The sequence below is a fragment of the Macaca nemestrina genome, chromosome 20, assembly GCF_043159975.1.
Source record: "Macaca nemestrina isolate mMacNem1 chromosome 20, mMacNem.hap1, whole genome shotgun sequence".
NCBI classification, from domain to species: Eukaryota; Metazoa; Chordata; class Mammalia; order Primates; family Cercopithecidae; genus Macaca; species Macaca nemestrina.
In genome coordinates, this window is record NC_092144.1 from 41,421,649 (window position 1) to 41,449,110 (window position 27,462).

A 27,462-nucleotide genomic window follows, 5' to 3' on the forward strand; every position below is an offset into this window, starting at 1 on the left:
CCATTTGTATTTCACGTCCCTGCTCCTTGTCCTGCTGTTCCAGACGGATCTCCTTGCTTCTTCGAGTTCATGTCCCGAACGTCCTGGCTGTGCATGCCCACGCTCGGGTGTGCATGTTAGGAAGCAGCTAGAAGGGCTCCACTTCCTCTCAGTGACCTTAAGTCCAGTTGCCAAGACCTCCTGGGACTCCACAAATGGGTCGATGATACAAGACATGCTTCCCTCTGCCCCTAGACCTACTGGAGAGGACCAAAATACCCCACCTGCTAACCAATTTGCAAAATGGAGTTTGCCGTCTGAAGCAGAGGTCAACGTCTTCGACATCGATACAGAAAGCTGGAACAGTGAGGCCATGCCCTGCACTGCCTCTCCTTCCCTCCCCAGACCCACATCCATTTTTACTCACCCCTTGGTTTTATCAGGTAAGACCAACCACAGACACTGCTCAAGGAGGTCCCACAAAACCTATGGGACATTCCCCACCATCCTATGGGTACAATTCACCTTGGAGCCATCTCTCTTCGAGGACTGGGCTTATTTCCCCCAAACATGTTTCCACTCTGTATTTCAGCAGCCCTGATTTGTGCAAATGGTTTGCTCACAGCCATCAAAGAAGCACCATCCTTTTGTTAGGGGAAGCACCTGGTGCCCACTATGTGACTTCGTCCACTTGAGCTTCTCACCACTCAGGGTGAGAGGGTAGGGTGGCATTTCAGAAAAACATCAGGAAAGGGAGACTTGGAATCAGAGAATGGAAGTACAGAAAGGAATTAAAACATCACCTTCTCCAATTCTCTATGCCACACGTGGGGAAACTGAGCCACGGGGCAAAGAAGAAAGAAGCACTTGGGTTTACACATGGTAAACTCCCCTGCGGCCCATCCCTGCCTCACCACATGGCCCTGCCTTACAGTACATTCAGGCGTGCGGGTCCATCCATGCTCCAGACACACCCAGAGCAGGCCCCACCTGCAGGGGCACTCGCCGTCTCCCTCACAGCTGACCAGGCTCTACCACAGACCCTCGGCTGGGCCTAGATCAGAAACCTGGAGGTGAACAAGCTCCCATCTCCATAACACACACAGTCAGGGGGACTGCAATGCTTCCTCCCCATACCCGGCCCCTAAACTTACTCTTATTTCCATCTCTTACTGTGGCCCTGCGTGTCCTCTTTCCTAGTTCTTCCCCTGTTAATTACCGTCCTACTCCCTGCCATGGAGCCTTCTAGAACCCTGGTTCTATGACGTCATGATGATGATGACGATGACAACGATAGTGGCAATCATTTATTAAGCCCTGCCCTGGCCTAAGGCACCACATGGGTCGTTTCTTCCAGGTTCCAACTCAATTCTGCTTTGCCACATGGTAACACAATCCTATCATGGAAGCACCATCATTACCGCCATCGCAGGGGAAGCCCAAAAAGGTGACGTATCTCGCTCAATCTCACGCAGAAAAGCCAGGATTCAGGCCTGCGAGCTCTTCCACTTCAGTCACCCTCGCCCAGCAGTGTCCCAGAATAGTGTCGTCACCACAGGGTGGGAGGGACGGGTCTCAGAACTCTAACATCCCCATGTCCTCCCCTCGACCACAGCCGCCTTTGCTCCCAGTCTTCAGACGCCGGGTTTTCTTCCCAGAGACCTGCAGGAAAGTGACGCCAGCCCCCTGCCCCTTGCATCAGTCCCTCCTGGCAGCTCCTGCCTCCCACACAGCCAGAACCCACACTGCTTCATAAGAACACACTGGTCTCAGCTGGGCACTCAGTTATTCTACATTTCTTCCTTGTCCTTAAACCTACAGAGATTGTACCCTGCTCGCCCCTCCTGCTCCCACGTGACTGAGAGCTAATGGTAAGAATTTCTCCACTGTGTAGCACTGCATATGGGCCCCCATCTCCGCTGCGCCCTGGGTCCCTCCATCAGGGCTCTCCGCCTCTGTTTTCAGCTTCCTCTTTTGTTCCTCCCAGTGCTCTTATGACCTCATCCTTCCACCTACAAATTTAGCGACATTCATGGAGACACCTTCCTGCCTGTCTCACCAACCACTGAAGACCAACCTTCCCTCCTTGCTCTTCCCTGTCACCCACGGTCCTCTATCTCCTCCACTCTGTTCTCCCCATCACCACCAGCTAAAGCACTCCTACCATAAACCAACAAACTAACCACTCTTAACGTGATGAGCTCCTCCCTCTCACTCAGTCCATCATCAGTGACCTTCCCCTAGGCAGATCTCATGGACACCCACTCCTCAGTCCTTGTGTGGCTGAACATAGCTGCTGTGTTCATCACCACTGAACACTCCTGTCATCTTGAAACTATCTACCCGCTTGGCCTCGGGTTTTCTTCCTTCCTCCATGACCACTCCAGCTCAGCTCCACCCAGGACTTCCTCATTCTTGACCTGTCCCTGGTTGGTGGTGGTCCCCAGGCTTCCACTGACAATCTGCCCCATTTCCCCCGCCATAGCTTTACCTATCACTCCAGGTGCTAACCCAAGCTCTTCCCACAGATCTCAGGCTTAGCTCCAAACTGGCTGGACATCTCCAGTTGTCTTTAGTAAAGAATATGCTCATGACAATGGCCCACAATCTTGCTTCCCAGGGTGATTTGACAGTGTGGTTTCGGATTACAGCCTGGCTTCCTGGGGTGATCCATCACAAGAATAAAGTGTTGATAATGCCAATGGGTACATTTCCAGGTCAGGGCGGTTGTGTTTCTCTCAGCAAATGAATGGGTCGTTTCCCCAGCACCTGAAGGTGGTGAGAGTTGGTCTCAGCTCTGATAACCCAGGCTCTGCCAAAGGTGTGACCTTGGGCTTTGGGGGAGTGAACAGAGTCAGTGATACAGTGTGGTGGTGTCCATCTGTCCATGCTCAAAGCCGATCTCTACCTGCACCTGTTCTGAATCTGAGTTCTGCATTAAGAGAGCAGTTGAGTGTTGATGTATGGACAGAGCCAGCCCCCAGCTCTTCTGGACTCACTATTTGCAGGCAACTTATGGGCATGCTTGAGCCATAGGATCATTGCACCCCAGTGCACAGGGCAGGGTCCCCATCCATATTCACCCCACTAGACATGAGGCAGCCCTTACAGTGTGCAGTGTCACAACCTGGGGGAGTGGTGGTAGGCAGCCACTGGGAAGAAGCACCCTCTTCAAGCAGGTTTGATGTTGCTTCAACTCTCAAATCCTCCTCAAGGTTTAATGTTGCTTCAACTCTCAAAACTGCTGCCGATGATTTACAAGGTCCTGAATGGGAAATGACACACAGCACATGCGTCTGATGGCAGCACCTCCTGGATACTCCATCTGGACTTGAAAATGCAGAAGGAACAGTAGGAGGAAGTCTAACCAGGAAGCTGTCGTTCAGATGCCCCCTCTGTCACTCACTCACTGCGTGACCTTGGGACAGTGACCAGTTCTTCTGAACCTCAGGATGCTTATCTATGAGACATTTACCACAATCCCACCCTGCCTCCTCACCGGTTTGACTCAATGCTCTGCTGTGGTTACCCTCAGAGCTGTCATGAGTGAGCCCAGAGGATGACAGAGCCAGCAGGGGTGGTGTCTTCGCAATCCTCACGCTGGCTGTCCCGACGTGGTCCCCTCTGCTGCTCCCCCTTTCCACGGCCGGCTCCTTCTCATCCAACAGGCTTCAGCCCAGGAGTCACCGCCTCAGAGTGGACTTCCCGCCACTCACCCCAGTGTAGCCACCAACTCAAGGCACTTTCTAAATGATACCTCTGCTCTGTTTTTCGAAGAAAGTCTCAAACTTACCTTCCAGGGAAACTGACCAAACCAAGGAGTCCTGACCGTAAGTCCCTCCTGGAGCCAAGATCAGGGAATTCCTACACAAATCAGATGACGTGGCCTCTTCTTTGAGCCTCTCTCCAATGCTAGTCTTCTAGTTATCACCAACTAGAAGTTTTTTAATTTATGTATTATACTGCTTACTTGCTATCTGGTGGTCTGCAAGGTATAGGTGTATCTTAGTCACTGAAGTAGAACCTGCCTGGCTCACAGTAGGTCCTCAATAGACATTGACTGAATAGCTAATGAGGGGATGATTGAGCGGACATCCCTGCCCGAGGCTGGGACACCCGGGCTTGATAGATCCTGGTTCCCAGGTCTCAGTGCATCTGCCTCTCATCGCCTCCTTTGCCAGTCACTTCCTCAATGATGGAAAGAGTCGAAGTTCTCCTGCTGGATGCATTTTCCCTGAATTTGGGGAACCCAAGACAGTGTCAAGCCTACAGTGAGCTCTGAGCCCCTTCAGGAGAGCCAACTCTGGATACAGCCCCCCAGGTACCCCTATGAATTTTCCCCTATAAAAAATGAGAAATCTGTAGCTGGGTGCAGTGGCTCATGTCTGTAATCCCAGCACTTTGGGAGGCCGAAGTGGATGGATCACTTGAGGTCACGAGTTCAAGACTAGCCTAGCAAACATGGCAAAACCCCATCTCTACTAAAAATACAAAAATTAGCCAGCTATGGTGGCACATGCCTATAATCCCAGCTACTCAGGAGGCTGAGGGACAAGAATCGCTTGAACCTGGGAGGCAGAGGTTGCAGTGAGCTGAGATCGCACCCCTGCAGCTGCTACACTCCAGCCTGGGTGACAGAGAAAAACTCTGTCTCAAAAAAAGGAAGAATCTTCCATTGTAAACATGACCAGACCTTACTCATGAAAGAAGTTCCTTTTGATGCCTTCTTAGAGCAGTGTGCTCAACCACCAAACAGAGCTGGGACTTCTGTCCTTCCGAAGCCACTCCCGTAATGTCTCTGCATAAGCCCTTCTTTCTCTGTAGTATTTTCCCAAAACAGGTGAGGAAACAGGGATCTGTCCTGTTATTTGACCTGTGTGATGACTCCTATCCGTGTCTGGTATCATCACTCCCATCTCCGAACATTCCACAGCAGTGACTGCTGCCCAGACCTCCGGCTAGATGGGAGCCCTGACCGTCTGTTCTCTGTGCACCTGGTCAGCTGCTCTTCACTTGGATTGCAGCCTCTTGAGGGACTCAGCTTGCAACACCTCACATCAAGTAGACCAACGAGCCACCTTGTTTGGCTGAAATATAAGTTCGTTCTGCAATTTGGCCATCAGAGGAGGGTAAGAAAGAAGATAGACAGAAAAACAGAAGAAATGGAAGGAAAAAGACACGCACCCAGGAGCAGAGAAAAGACACAGGAAAAAGAAAAAAAAAAAAACTAGTTTAAGGGAGAGGGGAAAATGAATCATACATAAGGGAGAGGGGGAAATGAAGCAAAAGAAGATTAAGGGGAGAAATTCTCTAAGATCTTTCAAAAACTAACTGCTGTCTATAAAGGAGTGACGGGACATGAGGTGAGGATTATACGGTGCTGTCCACTTGGCACAAAGGGTGCAAAGTCTTAACAACCCCCTGCCACCTGCACCTCCCACTGCGCCATGCTGTGAGCCGCAAGAGGCTCCATTCCAGCTCAAAAGATGCTGCAAGCTCAGAAGTAGAAAACTTGTCCTCAGATGCAACAACAGTTGTCAGAGCAATGTTACCCTGGGTCGTGAAGAACCCAGGTCTGCATGGAAGAAACCTGGGCTGCCCCAGTCCCTGGCCAAAGGTTTGCCAAGCACCCTCAGAAGACCTGCAATTGTCAGGGAAAGTGAACTTGGTCCCCCGCCCCCCAAATCCCTGCCTGTTCTCATTGCTTCATAGTCCAGTCCAGTGCAGTCCCCGACCCAGACCCAGGCCTCCCGAGAAGCCAGTGAGGTGAAGTCATTCGAGGGAGCCTCATCCCTGATGGGTGGGCACAGGCCCTGTCTGACTTGCCCAACTCATATCACTCAGAAATCGGAGGAGGTGGTACTTGGGGGGCAGTAGAATGAGGCTCCAAGAAGTCACTGTCGTCTCCGTGGGCCACGCCAGAGTTCAAGACCAGATCATCGCTCCCATGGCCAAGGGATCTCTGGAAGGTCCCCTTTGCCACCAAGAGCCTGCCCTTTTCTGCCTGTTTTGAAAGGAGTTTTCCTAAACACAGCCTCCTCCATCAGGAAGTTTGAATGTATAAACAGCGACTCTTATTCAGAAAAGCAGCGACGAGCAGTTTTATATAAAAGTTACATCTCCATTTAAGAAAGAATATATAATTCCACATTCCACTGTCCCTCGAACTTTATTCCCGTTTATGTAGATCTTAATACAGTTATATAGTCGCGGGGCTAACGTCCCCTCCGGATGGTAATGAGGTCCTCTCGAACCCGTTAGCTGCTATAAAGTATGCAGAAGTTAAATGCACAGATAGAAAAAAATTTGTCTCAATTTTATACTTCTGCAAAATGGTAATTTTGTACTTAAAATGTACAAGATGGATGTTCAGAAATATAGGCTGATAGCCTAAATTATATTTGGTCATAATTTATGTAGTACAGTCCCAAAGAGATACAAAAAGGCAGAGCATAATTTATCTGCTGGAATCAGCGATAGCTTTGCTAAAACTCCCATTTATTCCATCCCCCATAGTTTTAAGCAGGCTTCGTCCTCAGGGCTCACTCTATTTAAGTTTTCCATACTGCTGTTTGATCACATATTGTACTCTATAATTTGCCTATCATCTGAAGCAAATTTAGGTCTCAGAAGTTATGATCTCTACATAGCAACCACTTTATTTGGTAAATGCAAAATATTTATAGCAATATAAAAACCAGATGAAAATAAAATTCCTATAATCATTGGAACGTACACACTTTATCATTGGGGCTCATAAGACCATTAGAGTAAGACTAGTATGTTGCCTAATACAATTACCTTTGGACGCTCACTCAAATTTGCTGATGCTTGGGAACCGGAAAAACTTTTTCTCCAGCATCCCTTCCATCTTGCCAATGGTGAAAAAAAAAAAAAAAAAAAAAAAAACATCTGGGCACGGGCTCCAGAGAGAATTACCCCAGAGGAAATGAGTTGAAAAGCGAGAGTCAGATGAGTCATCACTGTGCCTCAGATGTGGAAAGGAATTTCCAAGTAAAAACACACTGCTTGGCAACGGCACTGCCCTGGATGGGTTCACCCCTTACCTTCCAGGGAAACTGACCAAACGAAGCAACGCCGACCCTAAGTCCCTCCTGGAGACAAGATCAGTGAATTCTTACACGAATCAGATGACGTGGCCTCTTCTTTGAGCCTCTCTCCAATGCTAGTCTTCTCACACCTCTAACTTCTTTGTATATGTGCGTGTGCTTCCAAAATTGTTACTTGGAGATGTTCAGGCTGGAACCTACAACATAACACAGTCCATCAACAGCTCCTTCGAAAAGCAATGAGCTCTTCAAAACAGAGTGGAGAGAGAAAACAGTGAAGGGCCAGGCCCCAATCTGAAATGTGCACTTGAAAACCCGAGGGAATAACGTTACTATGCACATTCACATACACTTGTTGAGTGTCTGTTCTCTGCAAGCACTGTCTAGGGCAGAATGCTATTAGGACAGAATGCTGTTCAAATATGTGTTCAGGTGACTTCCACTTATGCATAGGACCCTGCCCTAGGTTCTCTCCAGTCCTCAAAAAAAAAAACAAGCAAAAAAAAAACAAAAAACAAAAAACAAAAAAAAAAAACCTGCACAGTAGGGCATATACATTACCAGTATTCAAAGGACGAAATTGGCCAGGAGCGGTGGCTCACACCTGCAATCCCAACACTTTGGAAAGCCAAGGCAGGCGGATCACCTGAGGTCAGGAGTTCGAGACCAGCCTGGCCAACATGGTGAAACTCTGTCTCTACTAAAAATACAAAAATTAGCCAGGCATCATGGCACATGCCTGTAATCCCAGCTACTGGAGAGGTTGAGGCAGGAGGATAGCTTGAACCCGGGAGGCTGAGGTTGCAGTGAGCTGAGATCACACCACTGCACTCCAGCCTGAGCAACAGAGGGAGACCTCATCTCAAAAAAAAAAAAAAAAAAAAAGGAGGAAACTGAGGCTGGGAGAGGTCAATGGTAGAGGAGAGAGTGACACCCAGGACTGATACCATTCAAGCCAGCTGTATCTGACACCAAACAAGTCCCCTGTTGTACTTTTCTGTATGCCAACACAGAACGCCAAGCTTCCCGAGGTGCCTATGCTGGGATATTGCTTCTCTATCCTCAGACCTCTCTCCGCCCACCTCAACCCCCTTCCATCCAGCCCTCAAGGTTGCCTTCAGCTGAGTGAAGATGAAATAAAACCCCAGCTGCATCTCTCTGATAAAAACTTCAACTGAAGCCTCATATATTTTGTAGATACTAAAGATCTCATGGCTCTTTGAAGACGAGTGTTGTATTAATCATTGTGGTTGCTCAGATTATTTCCTCGTTTTTAACATTGCTCAAGCCCTCTACCACAGAGCCACCATTTCTGTATCCAGGGTAGTGAGACCCTCAGAGATATCCTAGATTCCTCTGGATAGCCACTTCCTCCTTCCTTGCAACTTACCTCCAGCTCCAGCTCCCTAAGTCTAAGGGAATCTCCCCATTTTTAACTTTTTTACCCAAAACATGCTTAAGCAGAAATCACCTGAACGCATATTTGAATAGCATTCTGTTCTAATCCAAATATTATTCTACAAGGTACATTTTAAAGTCTGTTTTTTCATATATCACACTGGAGGGAGAGAGAGCGAGAGAGAGAGAGAGAGAATATAACTCAAACTGAATCTGTAAAAAAAAAAAATCATAGGGCAAAGAAAATACCTTGGTCTAATTTTTCTCCTGATTCTATAATTATTTCAAAGCCAAATACAGGTTCCTAAAGTATCAGAGTGGAAAGCAGCCCTAATGCACCAGAACAGCTCATTTCACAATTGGGGAAACTGAGGCTCATAAGAGAAGTCATACATACACCAGTAAGGACAACAGTTAGGTCTCTATTTGGGTCTTGCTTGGTAATATGTGAACAATGTGTCTGTTCTCAAAAGGCAGTAACTATTGCAATCAGTTGGGAACTCAAGAATAGCTGACATATGGGACCGTCCATGACTTGTCGCCAGTCCCCTTCTAGCCTGTGGGCAGGGAGATAGGTTTCATTTGCCTGTTGTCTGCTCATCAGCACTCCTCCCCATGCAGGGGTAGAGGAAGCAAGAGGGTATGTTGACTTTTATCAAGAGCCTGCACGCTGGGCATTTAGTTTGAGCTTTCTCCCTCTACCTTCAGGCAATTGTATGCATGGCTCCAATGTGCAGGTGAGGCTCAGTCAAGGGCACTCATTTTCCTAAGGACACACACAACAGAGCCCAATAATTGATAATACTACTGTAGAGGTTACTTCAGAGGAAGGAACTATTAATGTTACCTTGGGGAGTAGGAAACAACATTCTAGTTGAATCTTCTAGGACGGGATGGTATTTGCATGCAGAGGACAATTTGTGGGCAGAGGTGCTAAGGTCCCAGTAAATATTTAGGATGGTATTTGCGCACAGAGGACAATTTGTGTGCAGAGCTCCTAAGACCCCAGTAAATATTTCCTCCATGTTCACAGTCCAGGGAGGGAGAAAATGTGCAAAGGCCCTAAAGAGAGAAGCTTTAAAACCCCACACGAAGCTCTTTCCAAGTATTTTGCAAAGGGGATGGTTGTTCATCCCCTTCTTAGGAAATCATTCAACCTAGCCCGGCCTGCCAGCCACCCTGCAGCCAGGAGCTCTGATGTGTGCTATTATATAGAGTGCAGGAATGTGAAAGGCACCACATAAAATCAAATTCTCTTCTATTTTAAGTTGAGTGGTGCACCAGTTCAGCTTTAAAACCTAATTTCTTAAAAGTTTCAAAGGGGAAAAAAATGTTCCTTTGCAATTGGAATCGAGTCCACATAAATTAGCAGGCGAGCTCTGCGTATCCATCTTTCCGAACTTTCCTGGATTGTTCATTTTAATCAAGCGGCCCACATTCTTGACTTTTCATCCTTCACTGCCCAGAATGATGCACTGCGGCTACTGATGACACGCAAATGTTAATTTTGTTCAAGTTCAAACATCATCCAAAAAGGGCCTATTTTAAAGACTGCTTTGCAAACACCAGCTGAAAATGAGGATGAACGGAATCAAACACCGCCAAGAAATTCAGAGGAGGAAAAGCTGTGGTCTTACGGAAACTCACAAGTTTTTTTGTCTCTAGATCCTCAACCTCTCCAAGGCTGAGAGTAGAATCCTTGATGTCTAGAGCTGGAAGGGAAATCAGATTTCACCCCAGCCCTGCCCAAGGTCATTCAGTGTGGTAGGGAAGGGACGAGATAATTCAACTCTCCTCCTGGGTAAAGGAGCCTTCATAAAATGTGAAACCAGTGAAACCATGCATTTCAAGTCTTTCTGTCATTTAGTCGGTTTTGGGAACAGCAGGATACATCACACACACACACACACACACACACACAGGCACACAACAGGCTTATTTTAGAGCTCTGGCTCACCCCTTAACCAACTACCCTTCCCTCTATTCCATCTCCTCCAGTACCGGATGTCACTATTGCCCAGTGAGGGCACAAGAGTGACAGTTGTTCAGAGGTGCGTCAACAGGAATTGTGTACTTAAATAAGGGGAAATCAGCCAAGTTCCTATTTCTTCCTAGCTGAAATTGTCTGAGACTTGGCAGCCGCTTGTTTGCCTTTGCACCCAATGAAGCTGCACAAGAAAAGGACTCATCTATATGAGTCACTACCGCATCCCCCCTGGAGCCTAAAACAGGGCCTTGGTGCCTCGTGAGCACCCAGTGAATATTTCTGAACAAATGAAGAAATGAAATCACTCTGGTCTATTTTTCACCAGGATCCTTCAAAGCAGGACCGTACTATGGAAGGTCTCAGCATAGAGGTTAGAGATCGGAGGGTCCCTAAGACACTGAGTGCCATCTCACAGCAACATGGCCCTAGAGAATAAATCCATCTGAAAGCCGTGGTCCCAGGGATCTCAATGGCCTTGCCTCTAGAACACCAGCCACATGTAAACAAGCCATCAGCAGTGACAAGGACCAGTTTCCGTGGCCCATCGGACTAAACTGTTCACAGTGGCGGCCCATCTTGTGAAAGAACAGAAGAGACACTTCCACCGCAACGTCAAGAAAAAAATGACTGTCGCTATTCCCTGAGCGATAACAGCCGCTCTTGAAATGCAGGACATGTTTCATTTGGCTTATAATAATTGTGTACTGTCTTTTAACCCTCAAAGTGTTAAGTATTGTCATATCCTCTGGGGATGAAAAGATCTGGGGTTAACAACTTTCTCTTTTAAAAATTCATAAAGGTGCAAATAAACAGCATTGCATCCAGTGGCTATGCATTGCAAGAAGCCAAGGGAGAAAGAGGAAAAAAAAAGACGACAACAACAACATTACCCCCCACAGGATACTTGGCAATTAACTGCAGCTATGTCAGCAATTTTTTGAAAAATTTCCTAAACATGGAGAAGACTCATCCTCACCATATGAAAAACAAAGCTACTGCAGTGACTCTCCCATGCATTACAATGTGTGTGTCTTACTTCTTAACCAAGCCGCTAATCACGCAAATTATTGCAACTAATTACATTTGAAGGTCTAATTAATTCTTTCAGTACCACATCATTTAGTACGCATTCACAACACAGCACCTGTTTTGAAAATCCTTGCAGTTAATTTGTTTATAAACAAACACTATTTGCATAAAATGTTTAATGAATGGTTTAACAGTTAGTACAATACTCCAGTTTTGTCTTCGTAGATCTGAGGTCATCAAAGGCCACGATAAATTAATTTTAAACTATACAAATTAATTTAAATAGAATGTGTGAATTTCTCATTAATAAAGAAAACATTTTCAACATGTTAATTAATATCTCTGTAACAGGCTAATTACTTCCTGCACAACAAGTACATCTTACAAGCAAACCTGAAAGATTTGGGGGGCAAAGGGGTGGGGCCTGTTTTAAAACTGCAAAACAAAAAGTGCAAATCAGAAAAAGCACACGCAGCCCGATTATACTGGAGAATTCACCACTTAGGACAGGCAAACCAAGAAAAGAAGCTATTGCCTTATGTTACAAATACAACACATTTTAGTCATCGAGAATGGGACGGTTGAAAACCGTTTCTATCACAGGTGCAGTTACGCTGCAAAGATGGTTAGATGATGTCTGCCTTCTGGTAGAAAGACACAATTAATGAAAATATTAGTTCTCAGAGTAAAGATCTCTCCTTTGAATGTAGGGCATATTAGCTGTGTTTGTAACCCAATGGTAAATACGGATTTCATTAAACAAATCTGCATCTTCACACCAGTGTCTGAGGCTCAGCCATCATCATTCTCCCCGTGGCAAACCATGGAAAGACACTTCATGTAGAAACTAAAGAGGAACAACATTATAGCCCAACATCAAGCACAGCCCTTGCAAAAGCCGTCACTGAGATATGTTCACCCTTAAGTTTGTTTCTGATTTGCAAGCATTTTCACATTTGATAAGCACCTGTTGTAAATTTACATCCACGCAGGAAGTATTCTTATGCTAGGGAGCTGAGAATTGTAAAGCATGTTTATACTCTTACCCTTGTGTGGTGTTGCCCCTTAATGCACAGGCTGATAAAATGACTAGCTACACAGGACCCAGAGGGATGTGCCGCTCCACCTGGTTCCCGCCGCATCTGCCCCCAAGGAGCCACTAGTCCCTTCCTCCTGGAACAGGTTTTGTCAGCACTGATCAACAAGCACTTGGTTTTTGTTTTAAGTTTGTTAATTTGGAGAGGACGTGGAGAGACGGGGGAACAAGGAGGGGAGAGAGAGAGAGAAGGGAGAGAGAGAGAAGGGAGAGAGAGAGAGAGAGAGAGAGTGTGTGTGTGTGTGTTCAGGGTGTGGGGGTAGAACGACAGAAAGACAAAAGGAAGCGCAAATACAAACTTCCCAACACTTGTCTGGGACCTGCCAATGTATTTCCAAGAAAACAATGGAAAAATAGTAGGAGTTCCATCCTGATAGCACCAGGGGAAAAGAAGAATTTGCCCAACCTCTGATTGGACCCAGATTTCCAGGGTGGTGCTGCTCCTCGTTACAAAACACTTGGCCACCTGGCCCCTTGGTCCTGATATTTCCTTGGAGGTGTATATAGAATAAGATTATCCCAAGCACCCTGCCCCCAAACTACCCTGGTGAACCCAGTACGGTGTGAAAATCCCTTTGCTTTACTCTTTTGCCAGATAAATGCCAGCCAGCATCCCTGTCTCTGGGGCCCTGGAGAGGCCTTCAACACACCTGGTCTCACTGCCCTGTAGCTTCAACAAAGAGGCTGAGCATCTCCTATAACCCTCGGGGTCCATGAATGACGTAGCAGAGTGATGGATTTCAGAAAAGGCAGGTGCTTCCCACTCTTTACATTTTTTTTTTTTTTATTCTTTCCAAGTTTCCCATCAACAGCCCTGCAGTAAAAATCCAGGGCTTCAGAGACAAACATTTCATGAGTACAGACTGTGATGAGGAAAAGCAAGCCTTCCCTCTCTATCTATCAGGACCCTGGTGCTTTGCTCTTAAAATGAAAGAAAAAAAAAAAAAAAAAACAGTGATAACGGTTGGCACAGGACTCAGGACTACAGGCCGTTTCCGTGTTGACTTCTTTTGGCAAAGATACCCAGGACAGCCGTGTGAGGAGTTACTCCGGGTTTCGGCCCATAGCCAGCTAGGAGAAATGAGGTTCAAGGGGCAGAGGGTAAACTCCTCAGCAGAGACAGAATGGGGCAGGAGGAGGGCAGGAGGCGGGTGACTGTCAGAGAAAATGCCTCCATCCCAGAACAAGCAGAAACAGGCACACCCCTCTGAAACAGAAAAGTCAGAAAGCCTTGCAACATAGATGCAACTCAGGGACTTCCCCTTGCAGCCAGCAGCCAAGGCAGCTTCTAGGCACAGCGTGGCTGTATTTAAGCCCAACTTGGTCCCTAACTTCTCTCCAAAGCCGGTCAAGGTGCCCCACCCGAAGCATCCAGATGACAGGCTCCTGCCTCCCCTCTTGCACGAAATCATTCCCGGATATAGAGCCTGGCTTCTTCTCTCTCCCCATTAAAAATCACCAGCGTTTCACAAATAAAGGCGATCACCATGTGAAAAATTATCTTTTAAAATGGAGTTTAATTTGCATATAAGGAACGAGAGATTTATGACAAGCAACATCGTCCAGTACTGCATCTGCCTAGTATCAGTCGTAATTTAGATTGTTTGTGACTGATCTTAAATTCTAAAGCTTGGAGAAGATGAAGTACTCTGTTGCTGTATTATTGTCAGGAGTCTAAGACTTACCAGAGATTTATTAGTAATCTTATCACAAACATGTCTCAAGTTTTTGCTTTTAATATGTGCCAAGCTCCTCTGAGGAATTTTCCTCACTGCAATTATATTCCTCAATGCCTGCATTCTGAAGCTGAGTTGATTTCCTTCCCAAAATAAAGCGACCTATCATTACACCACAGCCGCTCTTGTACATTTTTCCTCTGCTACTTAATAATCAATGTATTCATCATTAAAATCTGAGCCCTGAAGCAATGGTTTTTAGCATATTCTAATGACTAGCGACTTGCAAATTACAATGACCTTTCATGTACATTCTGAAAGCACCTTGTTCTAATGTGTACTGTATTTATAGTTTGCCAATACAAACTAGCCAAAGATTGGATAATTACTGTAATCTATTAGCTCGATTGCTTTCCCTGCTCATTTATAGCATGTGCCACGCAGGCCATTTTCAAAAACTGGCCTATCTTTCATCTCCCGCAAGCTCAGAAAGTAAGGGATACTTCATCTTCACAATATACACACTTACTAATGTCTGAAGAGCAGCCCCATCTCAGCTCAAGGAGGTTTCAAAAATAAAGAACCTTCTTTCCTATTAGTGTCATAATGCTATTTGTGACTGACAAAAAACACCGCTCCGAGAGTGTAAACTTTCGTTGAAGAATGTCAAGGCCAGTCCCATTTTCTGCCCATTACTCTGACCTCCAAATAGCATTTAATAAGATCTGCTTTGAAAGAAAAAGATAAAGGCACTTCCCTTAAACAAGAAACAATTTTTTTGTTATAAATAAATGTTTCAAGTAAAGAATTAAACTTTTTCTTTTCTTCTTTTTCTTTTTCTTTTTTTTTTTTTTTTTAAGCACACTGCTGTTACAACTCCAGTACCAATAAGGAAGCTGCGTGTGGAAGTATGAGCTCGGGTCGCCTTCTGACCCTCTGTGACGGTCTATTTCAGGCAGTTATGGATAGATAACATTACAGACACTGGTAATTAAAACAACACTAATTTTGTCTCTGTGGCCACGCTTTGTTGTTAGAAGCCATCTATCATGGCCTTCACGCATCACACAATGAGAAGACATTTGTCTACGTACATTGTGCTTGGTCAACGGTTTTACGGATCTCCCCGCGTACCTGGACACCCAGGCACTTTTAAAGACGTACTGCCTTCATTTCTACTCTATTACTCTGATTAATAAAACATTTTGCATGCTTCGTCAAAACACCCTGCAAGCTTTTCACCACATATATTCATGGGGGGAAAGCAATGTTAATTTCTTTCCCTTTCAGAAGGAAACTAACAACAACAACAAAAGAAATTCTCTTTTGGATTGGAAGAGAGAAAGAAAAATTCAAATATGGAAATACTTGTCTTCCCTGTACAACAGAGTCCAGCCTAATGAAAAGCAAAATATTAAAACACACACACAATGCCGAGCATCTCCTTTAAGGCTACACGTATTTTTGACTATATGTATCGTTAGTTCTTTTCTGTACATTCACTTGCTTGATTTATGGACACTCAATTTCACTTCACCTTTTATTACAAGATCTACAGTTACATTAAGAGTAATAGCAAGTCAAATGTTTTTATATTTGAGCAATTAAAAAAAAAAAAAGAAAAGAAAAGATCTTTTCCATAGGCCCTTATAGGAAATTAGAGGTAGCCAAAATGCAAGATGACTCGCTTAGTTCTGTTACAATCAACTAAAAAGAAACTATAATGGTGCATTTCAAGGCATCTTTAACAAGTGACACAAACAAGAGAAGAAACAGACAGGACCATTTAACTTCAAACTCCACCGAAGAGAGCCGAATTGTAAGCTTCCTATAGCAAGCCCGGCTGGCGGCTATGTGGCAGTCTTCATTTCTCAGCGGAAAAGCCACTCCCTTGAGACTCTCCAGGCACCCCCAACTGCATTTTTTATCAAGTGTCTAAAAGGTAGGAGTTGTTAGAATTCTTTTCTCTATTCACAGATGATCACAGTCCTTTTTTCCCCTTTAGCTTGCAGACGCACATGTAGTTTCAAATATTAGCTAGAACTCCAGCCCTCACCAGCCCCTAATTGCTCTCTCAGGGAAGGTATCATAAACGCAGGTATGGCTGACACAGATGTAGCTTCAACTTTATGCAGGCAGGAATGCTACATCAAAGCTATTTGCAAAGTGACATAACTAGTTATTTAAAAGAACATTTTTATTATATTCCTTGGAATTTGCATTCTTCTAGAAACCAAGTGTATTTTTTAATGCAGCCACAGAAATGTTGGGGCAATTGACCATTCATGATGTCTGCAAAGGAAAGGCATCTAAATATTTTTCAAGCCACTTTAATAAATTTGAGTGCGTCTGTCTGTCACTACATGTAACCTGATTATTTAAATAAGTTAATATTAGCACGTCTCTTTTGCCAGCTGCTGTAAGCAGTCGGCTGCTGTCATTAAGCAAAAAGGCCGAGACAATGTGAGTTTATCTGGTCCTACCTGCATTTCTACTCGTCGCTCGACTGAAACAAATGGGAAAGAAAAACTTACTGACTTTTGGCGAACTACAAAGGTTAACTCCATTCATCATGGAGAAACTGATGCTAAGTGCTTTCTGTCTGTCCATATATTTTAAAGATTTAGAAGGAACCTGGTAGCGTTCTTAGGAGACAGAAGACAGGAGTGTTCATCTTCGCCATATGCAGAGTGTCTCTTGCAGTTTTCTCTTTACCTCACTGGCACTGCTGAAATCCTTCTTAGATCATAGAGTTTTGGAAACAAGGTTATTTTTCAATGAGTTAAAAAGCCAAGGCTTTTCTTTCTTAGGATCTTTAACTCTTTTAAGGTAAGTGGCAGGGTTTGAAGGAGTTAACCCTTTGAGGAGAAGGAGCTCAATAGCTTGCAATGATAAGAAGAGAATTCTCATCACCCAGGTTGCAATAAAACGTGCCTCTCCCAACACCAGTAAAGCCCACCCTGGAGATTTCTAGCGACTGCTGGAAGGCAGTGGAAGGTAAACCCAGAGGAAACACAAGATAAAGGCAACCAGGTGGCCTGGTTCTTAAATCTTAAAGCAACAGTTCCAAAGTTGAGAGCCCGCATTGCAATCTATTGCACAGCCTGACAGGAGAAGGGACAAGGAAGTTCAGAACCTGGCAATTGGAGTGTTTCCCAGCGCCGGGTCCCACCGTGCATCGCACCGAACAAGAAATCTTTTTCACTTTCTATAACTCATTTGCATGAATTTACTTTTTTGCCTTAAGAGGTTGTTGTAATGTGTGTTAAAACACACAGTGCAATTTTATCTCCATAATATCACAAAAGAAATATTATGTTAGTATAAAGTTAAAAAAAATGCTGCGAGATCTTGCAGCACGGCGAACGGCAAAGCGTTGCTCAAAAGCGCCACCCAAAGGCAGGAGGAGTGTAACGGCATTCAGGGAGGGATCGTTTTTGTTAATTTCAGCGATCCGAATGTAAAAAATGACAGCGCCACGCAAGTTGACGGAGGCTTTTGATTGAATTGACTGATTGCCTCAGCTGCACCTGCGGAAAATTGATGACAATGCTGTCTAAACCATTCATTAGGATTTGAAACTTCACGCAGATGAATGCTGGATTCATAAATTTGCTAGACATGTGTTGTAGATAATATGACAAAGCACTGTTTTCAAATGAACATTTCTTTGACCTAATTTTATCAAAATCATGCAAAGGAATGAAAGAACATTTGTACCCGAAATCTTTGGAACAGCTGCAACTTAGGTCTGTCTCTCCATCTCTCCCTCTCTCTTTCTCTCTCTCTTTACCTTGTCTTTCAAATAAATTTAAATGAACTATATTGTTTGAAATATATCTTCTAGTTTACTTACATTATTTGTTAGAATGGCAAAACATTTATTTTTACTTATTATGAACAATGTTACTCTCTGCCAGATGAAGGAAAATCATTTTGAGATTTTTTTTCAAGCTCCAAATTTGCTAAATTGAACACAAGTGGTAAGTAGATTTTTTTTCAAATAATATTAATAACGCGATCTCCACAGACATGTTGGGGGGAACCGTTTCAGTACCAACTGGACATGCATTCTGTGAGAATTGGACTTCTTGCAGGCTTTGAAGGGAAAAGAAATCCCTGTAAAATATTGACGCTTTTGGTCAAAAATGGCGAAACCAGGAAAAACTGACATCTGTGTACATTGTATATAAGATTTCTGACTTGCTCTCGATTTTAATGTATCAAAACACTATCAATATTGAATGAAGCTTTCTCTGTGTGTCCAAGAAAGAAAAACAAGATGTCTGAGAAGGGGAAGGGAGCGCCATTTTCATACCTGGCTTGGCTTAGCTGCACGAGAGAAGAAAAGGCCGTGGCTGAATCCATCTCCAGGAGCAGCTGTCCCCCTGCACCGTTTGAATTGCGAGGAAAGAGTTACATTTTTAGAAAAGAATACCTGGTATTTAAGAATTCGAATTTCTCAAATTTCTCAATGTGGAAATAGATCTCACTTCTACAACAAGGACCCTCTGCTTAGTACTTGGACTCCCCCCCAAAAAAACAAAATGAATATTTATTAACGTAAGAAGAACCTGGCGCAGGTCGGCCCATGCATCCCAATCTGCCAAAACGCTTCCAAATCTCTTCCCTGGCATTTAAAAGAAATCTATTTTTATACATTCTCATGAATTTGGGTTTTACTACCAGTAAGGTAATTTCTGATTAGGCATCTTGGGTTTATCTCTCTCTCTCTCTTTTTTATCTCTTTTCCTAAAGAATCCCAGAAAATATACCTGAGGTGCTTGCATTAACCCCACACCTGGATAGAGAGAAACTGCAGGTGTGAACGGCAAGGCTAATAGACTTGAGTTTTGCCACGCAATTTTTTTTTTTTTTTGACCATTCTAACAGTTACTTTGAACTGGAAAACATTATTCCAACAATCCAAACAAGGCTCTTTAAGAGTGCTATGCCCAAGCTGCTACAGATACAAAATTATCAAGTAGATATGTGAAAACCCTTAAATGCAGAACAATCTGGGTTGGCTTCTAATTGCTATGTTTCATTTTCTAATGGGGAAAATGTGTAAAACAAATAAATGGGTATTGGGAGCTCTGAGCAGTAAAAGCAGAACATTCTTGTATTTCAGTAAATCATATAACTCTACAGATGGGTTTGGAAAGCCTGAAGCCCCAACCACCTTTCCGACTATTTGGATCCAGCGTTTGCTTCGAATTCCACGCAATATGCTTAAAACAAGTTCCCTGTTTGTCTTGGATGGCCTTTGCAATGAGAACCCCAGGCCTGCAAGACCTCGGAGATTCATTGACCTCACCAGCCCACCCACAAAGAAAGATACGTGGATACTCCCTGTACTGCCCAGCCCTGGCTACAATGGCAGGGAGGAGCAGGGAAACAGCCTCCCATCAAAGATGTTACAATCTGGTCAATGTACACTGGGGTAGGACATGCAGGGAGTCAAATATACATCAATTTCTGGCAACACACAGCAAGAGGGACATCAACTCAAGGTTAATTCTTAGCTCTTACAGAACGGGAGGGACTTGGACATAGTTAAGCAGCAAAAGCTTTGGGGGAGGAGGTGGCAGAGGGTGCGTAGGGCAGAGATGTGTATATATGTGAGCCTCCAGGGATGCACACTGTGCCTGGCTCTTCCTCCCTTGGTTACTACCCTTTCTGTTCTTCTGGTAGGGTTCAGCCAGGAATACACAAGCGTGGGCCAAGGAGCACCCAGCCTTCCTGTGCTCACCCACGCATATGTCCTGCCTGACCTGGGCAGTCACCTGAGTTTGTAGCCCTTGGAGATGCACCTGCCACCCTCTATTCTGACACCTTTGTAGGAACAAGCCTTTAGTCTCAACACTGAGAAAAAGAAAAAAAAGCCTTTCTTCCAAGAGCTTCAGCTAAGAATCATTTCATTCATCCTAGGCATTCTGGTAATTTCCTTTTTCCAGTTCCATGTTCTCAGAAACGCTGCATGATAGGCATATTTAAGGAAACTACCGTTCTCTCACCCTAACCTCTTAGGCCAGAGGGGCTTTTGTTCCCTTATCCTGTGTATCCCCTCAAAACTCACTCAAAATCTTCTTCTTGTGTGGTCAGAATGGAGATCCTTTTGAGCTTGTTATGAGACAGGATCTGTCCTCACTGGGGTCTCAGATGCTAAATAAATTTTTATTTCTCTTTAGACACAATGAACAGAAACCAGAGCTTTTGAATACAGATTTCCAGTAAAACCAAAACCAGTCTGGGTCAAATGCACCTTTCCAGTGACCACTATCTCAGCAACAACCTGCCAGCTGTCAATCGAAGTTCAACTTCCGGGAACGTCAGCCCCCGCTTCTGAGAGGGGCAAAGTCCTGGCACTAACAGCACCTGCAGCGGGGTCCAGGTATGGCTGCTTCATGGAGAAGGCAGGAAAAGAAGAGTGTGCACACAGTCTCAGGATGGCAAGTCTTATTGATAACGAAGGCATTGTGGCCTTCTGACAGGCACTGCTGCCCACTGACAGGTATGTGACAGTACCTCCAGCTCAAACCACGGTTAGGTCTCAGAGACCCTTAAGAAAATGGTGTTCCAGGCCAGGCGTGGTGGCTCATGCCTGTAATCCCAGCACTTTGGGGGACTGAGGGGGGCGGATTACTTGTCGGGAGTTCGAGACCAGCCTGGTCAACACGGCGAAACTGCATCTCTACTAAAAATACAAAAATTAGCCAGGCATGATGGCGAGAGCCTGTAGTCCCAGCTACTCAGGTGGCTGAGGCGAGAGAATCACTTGAACCCAGGAGGTGGAGGTTGCAATGAGCCAAGATCATGCCACTGTACTCCAGCCTGGGTAATAGAGTGAGACTCCATCCCAAAAAAACAAAAAATGGTGTTCCAATCAATCAATGAATAAGTAACACTGTGTTCCAGGGTCAGATCTGGCAGTTGTGTTGGACAGACAACACAGGTAGAGGAGAGAGAAAAGAAAGGAAGAGGTTCAGGCCAGGCGTGGTGCCTCATGCCTGTAATCCCAGTGCTTTGGGAGGCTGAGGTGGGAGGAATGCTTGAGGCCAAGAGTGTGAGACCAGCCTGGGCAATATAGTGAGAACCTGTGTCTCCAAAAAATAAAAAATGAAAATAGCCCGGCGTGGTGATGCACGCCTGTAGTCCCAGCTACTTGGGAGGCTGAGACGGGAGAATCACTTGAACCCAGGAGGTTGAGGCTGCAATGAGATATGATCACGTGCCACTGTATTCCAGCCTGGATGACAGAGGGAGACCCTATAGAAAGAAAGAAAAAAAGAGAGAAAGGAGAGAAAGCTGGGGGGAGAGAGGAAAGAAAGAGAGAGAGAGAAGGAGGAAAGGAAAGGAAAGGAAGGGAAGGGAAGGGGAGGGGAGGGAAGGGAAGGGAAGGGAAGGGAAGGGAAGAGAAGAGAAGAGAAGAGAAGAGAAGAGAAGAGAAGAGAAGAGAAGAGAAGAGAAGAGAAGAGAAGAGAAGAGAAGAGAAGAGAAGAGAAGAGAAGAGAAGGGAGGAGGAGGAGGAGAAGAAAAAGAAGGAGGAGGAGGAGGAGGAGAGGAAGAGGAAGAGAAAGGAAGGAAGGGCACAGTGGCCCACGCCTGTAATCCCAGCACTTTGGGGGCCCGAGACAGGCAGATCATGAGGTCAAGAGATCAAGACCACCCTGGCCAACATGGTGAAACCCCGCCTCTACTAAAAATACAAAAACTAGCTAGGCGCAGTGGCAGGTGCCTGTAGTCCCAGCTACTTGGGAGACTGAGGCAGGAGAATCGCTTGAACCCTGGAGGTGGAGGTTACAGTGAGCCGAGATCACACCACTCCACTCCAGACTGGTGACAGAGTGAGACTCCGTCTCAAAAAGAGAGAAAGAGAGAGAAGAAATGAAAACAAAAGAAAAGGAAAGAAAGAGGTTCAACAGGCAGAGTATCCTTAAAAACCTCACCCAGCCCCTCCTTCATTTAGGTAAGAAAATGGCTGAGAAGTGGCAGAGTCAAAGTTCCAATGCAGGCCCATGGGCCCTCTTGGTTCACCTCCTCCAGCCCAGGCTTCTAAAACTACCTCCCATACCTGCTGTATTGCAGCAGCCATGCTAATTTAGCAACTTCCCATCCCAGATACATAGAGAAGACGGAACCAGTTCACCATGAATCTATCCACCCAGGCATTTAGACACAAAGATGAAAATGAGACAGGCCCTGTCCTCAAGAAACTCCTAGTCCAACAGAGGAAGGGGGAGGGTCTGGGTAAACAGGGCCATTGAGCTCTGTCCCAGCAGTGGGGACAGCCTTGCACGGTGCCACCCTCACTCCTGCAGCAACTTCCCTTGTGCCAGACAAGAAGAGAGTGAATGGAGACCCCCACCTTAGCTTTCTTGGCCTGGGGCTCCATCCTGCTGTGCCTAGCAAGAACACAAAACACAGACACATACCAATAGATACACCTATCTTACCACTACTGGGGGAGAAAGAAAAGAAAAACTAACTCACTGGGAACTGCAGCAGGGTGAGAGCCCAGACCTCGGCAAGTCCCGGTTTGGGAGGCGACAGCATCTTTAAATGGCACAGGAATGTGCTCCTAGCTGAGGCAGGTGCGTGGAGTCAACACTCAACCCCAGCTGTCGCAGAGCGCGAGGAAGCTACGCAGTAAGCCCCTTACACATCAACCTCTGACGACTGGTTCTTCTGCACCTGGTGGTCCTTCTAGACGTCTAGGAGGATCGTGTTCTCAGGAGAGGACTTGCATGTATGCTGAAGAGCACTGCCCCAGCGGGTCGCGTGCAAGATTCCACCTTCGAGCGACGTAGCTGACACTCTGCAGCCCACTTGTCACTTGTAACAAACCTCAGTGGGTCACGCAGTAAGGGGAGGCAAGGCTGCATAAAGCAGTGGCTGAACCATCCCAGAAAACAAGGATCACAGGCCCCCAGTGACACCAATGTTGCAGAAGCACCTGCAGTGGCAAGTCAGATGTCCACCAGGGCCAGGCAGATAACAAGGAGTTGGGGGTCTGCACAGGCCTGGGGAGTGTCTGCACCATCCAGAGAAATCAATTGCTCTGCACAGTGGTAAGGACCCAGTGTTCCCAGCACTTCCAAACATTTGAATGAAGCCAGATTTCCAGATAATTATGTGAAATCTCCAATTACTAAATACTGGCGACAAATTCAAATTTTTTTCAAATAATTTGAGAACCAAGCAAAATACATCTGTGGGTAGATTGGGCCCCCCAGATATTCATTGTGTGAACGACCCTGGGAAAAGCCCTTCCTCCAAGGACCCTGGACACTCACACAAACCATTAAATTCCTCTCCTTCCTCCCAAGCCAAGCATCACGCCATTCAACAGACAGGACTAGCAAGCTCAGGCCAAGGTCACTGTGTCCCGAGCAGGGTGGGCTAGGGGACCTTTTGCACGATGTTTTCCCTTGGGCTGTGGGACCAGGTCATCTGGCCAGAGAGTAAAGTCTTTACTAGTAGAAGTGACCCTCTGAGCTTGTGACATTGAGTCCCCTGCCTCCGGGCAGAGTCCCCCAGGCATCCGTGCGGGGCTGCCCGAGAAGCTGGACCAGCTCTGACTCAGCCAGCGGGAAGTTCCACAGCCTCCCAGGTCAGAAGGGCTTGCAGGAGATTCACTTAAATGCGACGGATTTCTGCTCGCTGGTTCTCCGTGGAAGGGGGAAGAATTACCCCCTGGCCATTAGGGAATCAGCCTTTCACAGCAGCAGAGCGTGTGTGACCTGGGTGATTTACATTTCAGTTTTTGTCAACATGTGCTTTCATCAGACTATTCTTTTTATACATTGCATACATATATATTTATAAACAGATACTAAATAGACATAGATATATATTTAGGCATGTGCATTTATTTTTATGTTTTTTTATCTCATAGCTCCTTGCTAATGCATATAGACTGAGTCCAATATGATAGTTAAAATGTCACATTCCTGCAAATGGATTTCCAGATATTGAAATGTGATCACTGAGGCTCAGTGGGAATCCCTTTGCTCTCAAATTCCCTGATTCAATGCCTTCTGATTTCAACAGAAAAGCAAGAGGCTCCAGGCACCCCCCCATTCAGGGGCTGCCACGAAAGCACCCGCAAATCCTTCATGAAAGGGGAGACATGGACATATTCTTTTTTTATTCTCTGACAGGTATCTGTTTGCGTGCACATCCTTGAGTGCTTGCATCTCGTGTATTCGAAAATCCTGTTTAAGAATGCAAAGGTCCATATAGTGTCATTAAAACAAATGAGTATAACCCTTTGGTCATCTAGGTGAAAGCATTTTGTTGTGTTTTTTTTTTTTTTCAAATTGCTATTGCTATATATAAATGTAACGTATAGCAATAACCGTAGAAAGATACTGTGCCCTTGTGTATGGATAATTAAAATAGGAACATCTCTGGACTAAATTAAAATGTGTAAAAACCAAATCCTTATAGCATCCATGAAATTACAGAAGCTACAAGTGAATCACTAGCCCAGGGACGAAGCATTTCTCTCATTACTTCATGAACCTCTTCCATGATCACAGTTTTACATTTTCACAAATCTACATGGTTCTTTTTATGTCACTAAATATCTCAGCTCACTTTTACTGCCCTCCTTATAGATATGCGAGTTGGTAACAGCATGCAAACAGTCTCCAATCATTTAAGAGAAACCAACGCTTTCAGTGCTTTTGATGACACTTATTACTACAAATTATGAACTAAAAAACTGAGCAGGATATAAGGAGATAAATTACATCTTTAGAACATAAAGGGGGAAAAAGGCATATTTTTCAGTATCAGAAAATCAAAACCCACAGGTCCTAATCTATGAATTAAGAAGACCTGAATACCTGAGAACGTGTACACAGATTTTTGCCCTAACCCATGACCTGCTCAACTGTGTAACTCCCCTTGACAGAAAGATCCTGATTTGCCCTTTTCTCCTCTGTACTTTGAACATAAGAGGTGTTATTACCCATAACTTTTTACTTAAAGGAATTGTGCAGCTGGGAAAATGAATGAATTTAATTATCAATGCAGTGTGAAAAAAATCATTAGAGCAAGGGCCTGGAACGCCACATATTAAAAATAAACAAAGGCTATTAAAAAACAGTTCCAAAAAGGAACGTCAGTTTTTCTTCAATTCTTAAAATGTAAATACCAAAAAGAAAACCATATGTAAACATCTATAGTTATAGAAGAAATTACTCTTTAAGAAAATGTTAAATGACTGACTGGATCATTTAACTTTAAATCTATACTTTATGTGGCAGTATAGGAAGGTCATTTGATTGCCATGCATAGAAAAATGAGAATTCTAATAGGTTCTCAAAGTTTCACCTTCATAAGACAAAATTTTCATTATGAAATTGTATTTAATGGTGAGCACATAGAACTTCTTCCTCAATTGCATGGGATGACACTTCTGTCAGAGGCGTGTGAACCAGAGCGACTCCATCTTGAATGGGGGCTGGGTAAAATGAGGCTGAGAACTACTGGGCTGCATTCCCAGATTGTTAAGGCATTCTAAGTCACAGGATAAGAGGTCGGCACAAGACACGGGTCGTAAAGAACTTGCTGATAAAAACAGGTTGCAGTAAAGAAGTCTGCTAAAACCCACCAAAACCGAGGTGGCCACCGCCATGACCTCTGGTCGTCCTCACTGCTACTCTCCCACCGGTGCCACAACAGTTTACAAAAGCCATGGTAATGTCAGGAAGTTATCCTATATGGTCTAAAAAGGGAATACGTGAATAATCCACACCTTGTGTAGCAAATCATCAAGAAATAACCATAAAAATGGGCAACTAGCTGTGCTTGGGGCTGTTCTGTCTATGCCATAGCCATTCTTTTATTTCTTTACTTTCTTAATAAACTTGCTTTCACTTTACTCGATGGACTTGCCCTGAATTCTTTCTTGCACGAGATCCAAGAACCCTCTCTTGGAGTCTGGATCGGGACCCCTTTTCTGTAACATCTTTCCAGCGACCACAGAAGGGATTACAGTGAGGAAACCCCCAACCCAAAGGTTAACTTTGGGTAAGTGTTGGTATCCTGTAACACTTCCATAACCAAAGGAAGCTTGTCTTTACCTTTCTGAAAGACAGCAGAATTCTATCTTTTAACTACATTTTTAAAAGCAACTCTAGATTAATATTCCCTCCATGACTGGAGAGTGAAAGCACCGATTTAGCTGAGTATTAGGGGGAAAATACTAAGCACAGGTGCCTAGGAAAGGTCTTTCTAGTGGGCAAAGACTATGGAGAAACATGTTTTCTAGGCAAACAGGAATGTTGAACTGCTTATTTGAGGTTCAGAATTTTCTGCATGGGACCACATTTGACCTGTAGCTGCAGACTTCCCATGGGGTATTTACTGCAGGGCCATTTACAAATTGGAATCTGGAGGAGTCCAGGAAAGATGAATGGAGGCTCAATTGTTTCCATCTGAAAGTGAATGGGGCATCTGAAGTTGAATGGGGCCCTGGATCCTGTAAACATTTGAGATCTTAGCCTCTGATAGCCAAGTTTGGAAAATCAATGAAAGCAATAGACTTTCTCCTCTGCCCAATGCACACACAAAATAATAATAACAATAATAATAATAATAATAATAATGCCATGTTGCTTACACTTTCAAGAGGTTTATGGACCACCTCAAAGCTCCTGCATGCACCCATTTCCCCAGCCCCGAGAGACAAGAGACAGGATGACAGATCCACCCAGGACAGAGTGTGACCCATTGGTGGTCTCTCTCCAGCTAAAAAGCAGGAGCAAATCCCACAGGAGCAAACAAAGGGAAGACAAAATAATTCCACCTGGGAGGGGAAGAGCAGGGGGTCTTTTCTTCCATCAGCTCGAGGAAGCCTACTTTCTGACCTTAGCCACAAGAGTTAGACACTGAAGAGCGGAAGAGTGTGTGGGAGATGCCCAGTGCCACAGAAACGAGACGCTTTCTGAACAGTGAGTCCAGTCTCCAGCCAGAGGGAGGAGGGCCCAGGAGCTGCCACGTGTCCTCAGCTATAGCCTCTCCCTCTGGTGGACCAGAGCCGCCATGTTGATGCTGGAAGAGAGAGGTGCAGGCTGAAACCCACATCAAACGATTGTCACTAACCAATATCACGCGGTTGTTTTTACTTTTGCCAAAAGCTTTGGTGTATGTGTGGTTCCTGATTTACTTATGTCCATGTCTCTCCTCTCCCCTGGGTTTCCCAATGCCTCTCTG

General features: G+C 45.0%; 1 long non-coding RNA gene across 3 annotated transcripts; it reads left to right on the plus strand.

The window, feature by feature from the left end:
* Nucleotides 1-1,250: 1,250 nt before the first annotated feature.
* Nucleotides 1,251-27,262, plus strand: LOC105495603 (uncharacterized). 3 transcript variants are annotated; one of them, XR_011618037.1, is made up of 6 exons: nucleotides 1,251-1,426; nucleotides 1,801-1,850; nucleotides 13,155-13,308; nucleotides 15,096-15,222; nucleotides 20,427-20,749; nucleotides 27,122-27,262. It is a non-coding gene; the product is annotated as an uncharacterized lncRNA (long non-coding RNA). The 3 variants fall into 3 exon arrangements; XR_011618036.1 differs by lacking the exon at nucleotides 27,122-27,262 and adding an exon at nucleotides 24,289-26,128; XR_011618035.1 differs by lacking the exons at nucleotides 20,427-20,749; nucleotides 27,122-27,262 and having other exon boundaries at nucleotides 1,255-1,426; nucleotides 15,096-16,423.
* Nucleotides 27,263-27,462: the final 200 nt, after the last annotated feature.